General features: G+C 33.5%; 1 long non-coding RNA gene across 1 annotated transcript; it reads right to left on the bottom strand.

Annotated features, from left to right (window-relative positions):
- Positions 1-229: 229 nt before the first annotated feature.
- Positions 230-4,798, bottom strand: LOC121416479. Its single transcript, XR_005970180.1, has 4 exons — positions 4,562-4,798; positions 3,088-3,209; positions 1,140-1,255; positions 230-375 (listed from the first exon to the last, which is right to left on the bottom strand). It is a non-coding gene; the product is annotated as an uncharacterized LOC121416479 (long non-coding RNA).
- Positions 4,799-8,190: the final 3,392 nt, after the last annotated feature.

Genomic DNA, 8,190 nt, shown 5'->3' with positions numbered 1-8,190 from the left:
TTCAGCATTTTGCTCTGTAAATTTTACCATATTTATTAAGATAAAAATATCTCTAGCCTGGACCATTCCCTTTAATGCGTAAAGTGTTTGTGGCAGAATAGGTATAAAATTAGAGGAATTATTGAATTGTGTGTATAAAAGTGAAAATATAATGCAAATGAAATATTATAATGAATTTGCCTTAGGAGAAAAACGATATGAGAATCCCAGTTTCCTTTTTTTGAGGGACGCATAGCAACTACATAATCTGCGCCTTGTTCATGGTCCACCTCGTTGATCTTTGTAGCCAGCCCACTCTATCTTAGAAGAACTGTTTTAACGATTGTCCCGTCGGATTTCAAAATCTGTCCTTCTTGCTTGCAATGTGGAGCATGTCTGATAGGATAAGAAAGCAAAACAAAAATAGTGATGGTATGAATTAAGCTACATTATTCAATAACTAAAATCAGCATGCACGTCAACAATGTCTTAAAAACATGATTGTTCGAAATGAAAATCTACAAGTATATTTAATTAATCAATTACGCTAATTTGTTGTTTTTTTTATTTCATTCTCGACACTTTTTATGTCATTTTTACTGATTAACAGATACGCTCAGTAAAAATAATAAGTAGAAGACCAAGATTAACAGTGTATCTTATCTTATTTAACAAAATGTTAAAAAGAATACGCCTCTGTATCTTACGATGACATGACCACTTTACCCGATTGTCTATATAGCCTCATACGGGCGATGCATGTATTGCAATCCGCTTTTCATTGAAATGAACCACGTAGGGAGACCTGTAATAAATATTTGCATTTAAAAGATGTTGTTTTAAATTACATGTCCGAAATAAAATACAAGATGATCTAACCTCGCAGAGTATTAATTGTATCTAAAACACTCCGTAATAACAATTTTATGCTTCCACTTTCCTTCAGTAAACAAATAAACAAAATTTACGGGGTTCTCTGTCACTTATATAGTAACAGAAAACATCTTAAAGAGGTTTAATCGATAACATGTTTGTAAATGAACAAATACAGCGAAGGAAACATCATTAGTGAATGTTATAGCGTAATAAAAGAATGTTAAAGATTATACAAACTATGATACTACATTATTTGCACAGTGTTGACAGATTACGCTACTTACTTTCTAATGACCTCAGTTTTTTTCCAGGGGGGGGGGGGTGTTCCATCTCCAATTCTCTGGTTACTCCTTCAGTCACCAGTCTGCACGTAAACCATACCCTCTCCATCAGCCAGTTGCTGTAAAATAATTTTCAAGACACCAATCAATGGTGGTAAGTTTTGTACACTGTATAAAAATTACCTTAGTATTCACTTAATTGAATTATGTTAAGAAACTACCTTAATTCTTTGAAATAATTATTACTTTGGAAGTTCTCAGTAAAATTTACTTATTTTCTTTGCATCCATTTTACACCATCTTAATTCAATTAAGTAAAACTATCGAAGTAAAACTATAATTAAAGAGATAATGAGGGAGTGAGTGAACTTCTAAGCAGGAAAGTCCACTTCTCGTCCGACTTTCAATGACATAATTTCCACTTGGACATCTTTTAAAAAAAAATCTAATTTTTCTTATTGTCACTTTCCTGTAGTTGTACTGACATAGTTTGGTTACATTTTGGTAGGTTAAAAACTCCACATACATGAAGTAAAATCAAATAAAAAAACCCACTTCTTCTCGCGATGATACAATATTGTGAGACCCCCCCCCCACAAATATAAGTAAAGCAAACCTTAGAGAACCTCACATGCCAACTACACCCTTAAAGGTCAATTCCACCTCGGAAAAATGTTGATTTGAATCCATAGAGAAAAATCAGACAAGAACAATGCTGAAAATTTCATCAAAATTGGATGTAAAATAAGAAAGTTATGACATTTAAAAGTTTCGCTTATTTTTAACAAAATAGTTATATGAACGAGCCAGTTACATCCAAGTGAGAGAGTCGATGATGTCACTCACTCACTATTTCTTTTGTTTTTTTATTGTTTGAATTATACAATATTTCAATTTTTACGAATTTGACGATTAGGACCTCCTTGCATGAAGCACAAAATGTTGAAATAATGGAATTCCACGTGTTCAGGGAGGAATGAATTAAACTTCATTTCACATGACAATGACAAGAAAATAAAGATATTTCATAAAAGAAAATACAAAAGAAATAGTGAGTGAGTGATGTCATCAGTTCATATTTGCATACCGACCGAGATGTGCATATAACTGTTTTGTGAAGTGAAGCGAAACTTTGAAATTCAATAACTTTCTTATTTTACATCTGATTTTGATGACATTTTCAGTGTTACGCTTGTTAATTTATTACTCTTTTTATTCAAATCAAGTTTTTGTTGGGGTAGACTTGTCCTTTAAAGGGGAACTTCACCCTGACAAACAAAACGTTTTTATTTATTGTGAAAATTGCAGAAAAAATAATATGAAAAACATCGGCGGTTTTTTAGTAAAACCTATCAAAGAGTTAAAAGTTACTAGAATTTGGATTATTTGATTTGTGACGACTTTTGCGAGCAGCTTTCCTAAATATCAAATACTATGGTAAAAATGAATGAAATATCACTTTCTCAAAAAAAATAACAAATGGTTTTATTGTACCTTCAGTATATCAATACACAAATCATGTCACAAGCGCTACATGCCTCTCTTACAAAAGCAAACAAAAATTTGACATCACGAAACATTAAAAAATAATAAATGTATGTATTTTATCTTACTTATCATATGGGGCAGCTGCTCCTTTGTTACGTCACAAATCCAAACCTTGAAACTTGATATTTGATATTTAATGTATTTTCCTAAAACCTTAATCAATATTTTTTCTGCTATTTCTACAACTAACTGTTCAGGTTGAACCTATCCTGTACTTAACGGCTAGCCAATACATTATCAAGACCATGAATTTAAAAAATGGAATCATCATCAGGTCGAGAAATTTGACTGAAGAAAACAAAGAGGGTTTCTTTTGGGTTATTTTAGTCCTCAGAAATTTGACAAGCAAAAAAATAAAACAATGTTGTCCGTCCCACCATGGACCTACTATGGTCACACCTACCGGAATTCCACGGGGGTCTTGCCTATGGAAAGTAACACACGCAGCACTCACACTTTCCAGGGCCATGATCATCATATCATTTCAGATCAAATTGGAAAATCCACTCCAAACGAAAACTTAATCTGGAGAAAAAGAGAAACATTGAACAAGCTTAACGCTGAAAGTTTAATAAAAATCAGATGAATGCTAACTAGCAAATATATTGAGAGACAGTCAAGAGCAATGACATTAAATTAAAAACACACACCTAATTTCAATTCTTCTCGCGTTTATAACAATATTTTGAGACTTGCCCCCCCCCCAAAAAAAAAGGAAACAAACCTTGGAGGATCTCATATGCTAGAAACTTTAATCTAATCAAGGCCGGAACATGCAATCATCATATCAGTTAAAATTAAAGAGCAAATGCACTCCCACCGAAAACTTGATCAAAAGAAAAAGAGATACGATACATCGAACAAGTATTCGCTGAAAATTTAACCAAAATAAGATAAATATAAAGAAAGTGATTTAACGACATGTAAAAAAAATACTTAATTTTTCACAAACAGCTCTAATTTGACGACAAGGAGACTCTTCATCAAATCACTCGAAATTACAACAATGACAATTCCGCATATCAAAGGAACCTTTATCACATCATATCGAGAGAATCAAATATTTCATATTTCTTGGAATAAAAATCATAAATTACAATATAAATACGTCATCGGCCTTTATTAGCATCCCGACCAAACTTCAGCATGTCACAACATTCTTATTTTACTCCCGATTTTGAGGAAATGTAAGTTTTGTTTGATTTTTCTCTATTATAATTGATTAAAAACCAACGATTGTTGGGGTGGGAAAGTATTTTATAAAGATTTTCTGTAAAACAAAATAAAAAAATTATATAAAGTTTATACATATAGAATATAAAATCACCAACTTATTACATAATAACACCAAAATCCTACACGCCCCCTACCACACTATCCATTATCTCATTGGCCTACCAAATTCACCATTATGTTCACAGGGAGTCGGGGTAGGGTAGTGTCACACGGAAACCGACGTTGGAAAAGTACATGAAATACGAAAAAGGGATCCATACCACTTCACTTGAAGGGAATTATATCATTACATTTCATTCAGGGGCGGATCCCCATTTTTCTGAGGAAAATTTTACAACCCCTCCCTCCGAACAAGGGGGAAGGAGGGTTTTATTTGTGTTACAACAGCATATTTACATGACAATTGTTATTTGTGCCTCTCAAGAGGGGGGGGGGGGCGGCAGGCCGGCTGTGCCCCTCTGGATCCGCCAGTGATTTCATCATCTTTCCAGACCCTTTATTTAAATGCTCACAAGATGAGTATGAACTTTTCGGTATAGTCAATAGTGACTATATCCAATCTTGACAGTAGCAAACTTATTTTGATTCGTACTACTGTACTACTACGAAGGATAACAGCCAAAGAAAGAAAGTTTACTCACATGGATCATCTCTGGTATACAACATCACACTGTTGTTTTCACTGTAATGCAAGATGTAGCTGCGTAAACAAGCCGTATGCTAGCTGGTGGACATGACCTGGCTGCGGCTCTGGTCAATGGTCATAGGTCCATACTCTGATAAAATGATTATCATCATCGCCAGTATCATACTCCTCAATAAAAATGTCGGCATATACAACGGTTGACAACCATCAATTTGCTAGACATACAGGTCCTTAGAGGCTTATTCAAGATACAGTATATAACGGAGCTCAGTCACGACGACCCCACGTCATGGAGCTGGAGGTACAAGAATGCGCGGTTTCTTGTCAAAACTATCGTCAATGGAGGATAAATCATTCAAGACTGAAAGAGGAGATTACCTGGTAGTCTAGTATTGTAGACCTTTTCATGTTAATCTTAGAGGAAGATTGGAACAGTGCTCGTCTCCACCGCCCGCTCCACAGATCTCTTCTAATGAACTCAAAACGACAATGCGGGATTACCTGTTATGATTTGTTTTCTTACCACCGTGGTCATATTTCTAATATACAGTTTTTTATAAGATGCACTCAAAATTGTCAAATTTTGAGATACGTTGTTATGCCCTTGTTTGATTCTGTTGGAATTAGCAATTGATTCATGACCTTTTGCAAAAAAAAATGCAGATGATAATAATAATGAAAATAACAATGATCAATGATGATGATGACCTTAGTATCAATGATGATAAGAATGAAAATATTAGTTAACTGAATATGATTGATTATATGATAATATTCACAGGAAAATGATGATAATATTAATAATTATAATGATATTGATGATAATAATAATAATAACAACTATATAGTACTAATATAATGATAATGATGATAAGAATGAAAAAACAATAATGGTAATAACAGTGATAATAAATAATAATGATAATTTTAACAACAATAATAATAATAATGATAATAATATAGTACTAAATTAAAATGACATTAAACGTAAATTAGAGAATAAATCTTTATTAGTGGAAACAATTTATTTAACAATTAATCCTAAGCATATCACTATTTATTATTTAATATATATCTAAAACTCACCTTTAACTACTCGAGGACAGGACTCCAGTAATAGCTTATCAAAATGGAATTTTAATTCACAATTTGGGGTAAGAAATAGTAATAAAAAAGAACACCTTGAAGTCATTATAAGCTATATATATATATATATATATATATATATATATATATATATATATATATATATATATATATATATATATATAGATATATATATATATATAGATATATATATATATATATATATAGATATATATATATATATATATATCGACATGTGATTGACAAAAAATAAAATCACTAATTCTTTTACATTATCATGCTATTATTTATTATATTTATTATTTTATCATTTTCATATATTACCGTTTATCATTTATATCATGGTTATCACCATGATTACGAATTTTATTATTTACAATCAGATCATTCAAACATGATAAGCCCAACTACTGGGAAAACTTTTCATTCCCAGCCACCGCCCCTTCGCCACCGCCCTCTCCCAAGACGGACAAGAGTTACGATACACCACGCCCATCACAGCCACGCGCCACAGCACGACGATAATTAATTATAAATTGGTCTGTAAAGAGGCTACGCAAATTCACGTGTCTAGATAGGGGTGGGGTACCATTGTAGAGTACTACAGCTGACGTGAACAGCGCTACGTACGGGTGCCCCCTCCCCCACCTCCCTCCATCCCCCTCTCTCCCCCTCCAGCTTCCCGCTCTTCCCCTCTCTCTCTCTCACTCTCTCTCTCTCACACACACACACACACTACAGTACCGTAAGAAGCAAAGCCGGCCTGTATTTTATAATGCAACCTCTCCTGTGTATACCGGCAGATGGCAGCAAATAACCCCCTCTTAATATGCCTGATATGATCATTTTAAAAATAACTTGATGAAATGCCTGTATGAATCAATTTAAGTAGGAGAGTACGTTGAATGAAAAGAAGAAAAAAAGAAAGGAAAAATGGCGAAGATGAAACTTGTATATTTATAATGCGAATGTGTTCTAATTGATAAGCTATCTTGGATGATTCGTTGAAATGCAGTTTTCACAAGCAAATTAATGGTAAAAACAAAAGAAGTTTGTTATATTTGCTGATTTCTGTTATTTTATTCTTCTTTGGTCTGAAACTCTTTTAATCGATTAAAATAAGGATTTTATATAAAAAAATAATATAATTACTTTTTGCAAAAATGAAAGGAGCCGTGGCCGAGTGTCTAAGGCGCCTGACATCACTTTTAATGCACTATCAATGATTATGAAGTAATTCATTCATCTTTGGTGATTCTTTGAAATGCAGGTTTCATAAGAAAGGTAAAGGTTGAAGCAAAGTACTTTGTTATATTAGCAGATTCTGTCATTTTATTTTTTTGTTAGTTTGAATTTTTTTTTAATTGACTACAACATTGATTAAAGAAATTATAATTACTTAATGCAATAATGAAATGAAATAATATCATTGTCATTGTTTTAGGCAATACATGGATAGTTTGATCCTCGGCCGCGGTGCCAATGCCTGTGGTTAATCGATCGATAATGATCTTTTATCCTGCATTGAAATAAATGAACATGTTATACACACTCTTGGTAAGTAGGTGTGTACTTGTAAAAAAAGGTATAAAATTCAAGTAACAAATAAAACAAGTAACTTAATAAAAAATAAAAGGAGCCGTGTCCGAGTGGTCAAAAGGGCCCGACAATGCATGGAAAGTCCGGGGTTCGATCTTCGATAACGGTCTTTTATCATGCATTCAAATAAATAAGAATGCTATACGCGTTCTTGGTAACTAGGTGTACACTTGCTAACAAAAAATGAAAGGTGAAATTTGTTTATCTATTGGTGTTTTTTTTATACTAAGCTAACACCTAGTTACCAATAATGCACATAGCATTTCCATTCATTTGAAAGCAGGATAAAAGAGCATTGTAGAATAAATGCCTTGCTCACGGGCATCGCTACCGCGGCCGGGGATCGAACCCCGAACTTGTTACTTCTAACAGTCGAATGAAATGAGAAATCTGTTTCGATCCAGAGCTCCATGATCAATACCATGGTTTTCTTTCAACTAAAACATGCCGATAACCAATGAAGATCGTCGTCAAACGCTCAATCTGTTCCTAAGATTGGATTATCAGCCATTTAGATTTGCTCTTTCATTCTTGTGATTTAAAGGGGTAGCAACTAACAATGGCCAACACTGTGTGGTGTCTCATTGACTATGTTCATGTTTTTAAAAGGGCTAGTTTAGAAGGGTTTTCCCACAAACGCCAAAAACACAAATTCCAATACCATACATTAATGGCTAGACCTAATATCTACCTTTTGTTAAATTAGAGGAACTAATGTTGATTCAGCAAATTATTCACTTCCCCTCTCCCCCACCCCCCCCCCCGTGAATTTTCTCCACAAACATCCACGCACACAATCCAACAAAATGCAATAATTTTACTTTGGGGTGTATGCTTTTATTCATGTTTAATATTGATCATCACAACGCGCCCTCTCGCGCTTAAGATTAATTTCTATGCGTTCAGTCATTCTTTGCA

This window comes from Lytechinus variegatus, chromosome 6, assembly GCF_018143015.1.
Source record: "Lytechinus variegatus isolate NC3 chromosome 6, Lvar_3.0, whole genome shotgun sequence".
NCBI lineage: Eukaryota > Metazoa > Echinodermata > Echinoidea > Temnopleuroida > Toxopneustidae > Lytechinus > Lytechinus variegatus.
The sequence above is the reverse complement of the archived record's forward strand: the minus strand, read 5'-3'. Positions and strand labels throughout refer to the sequence as shown.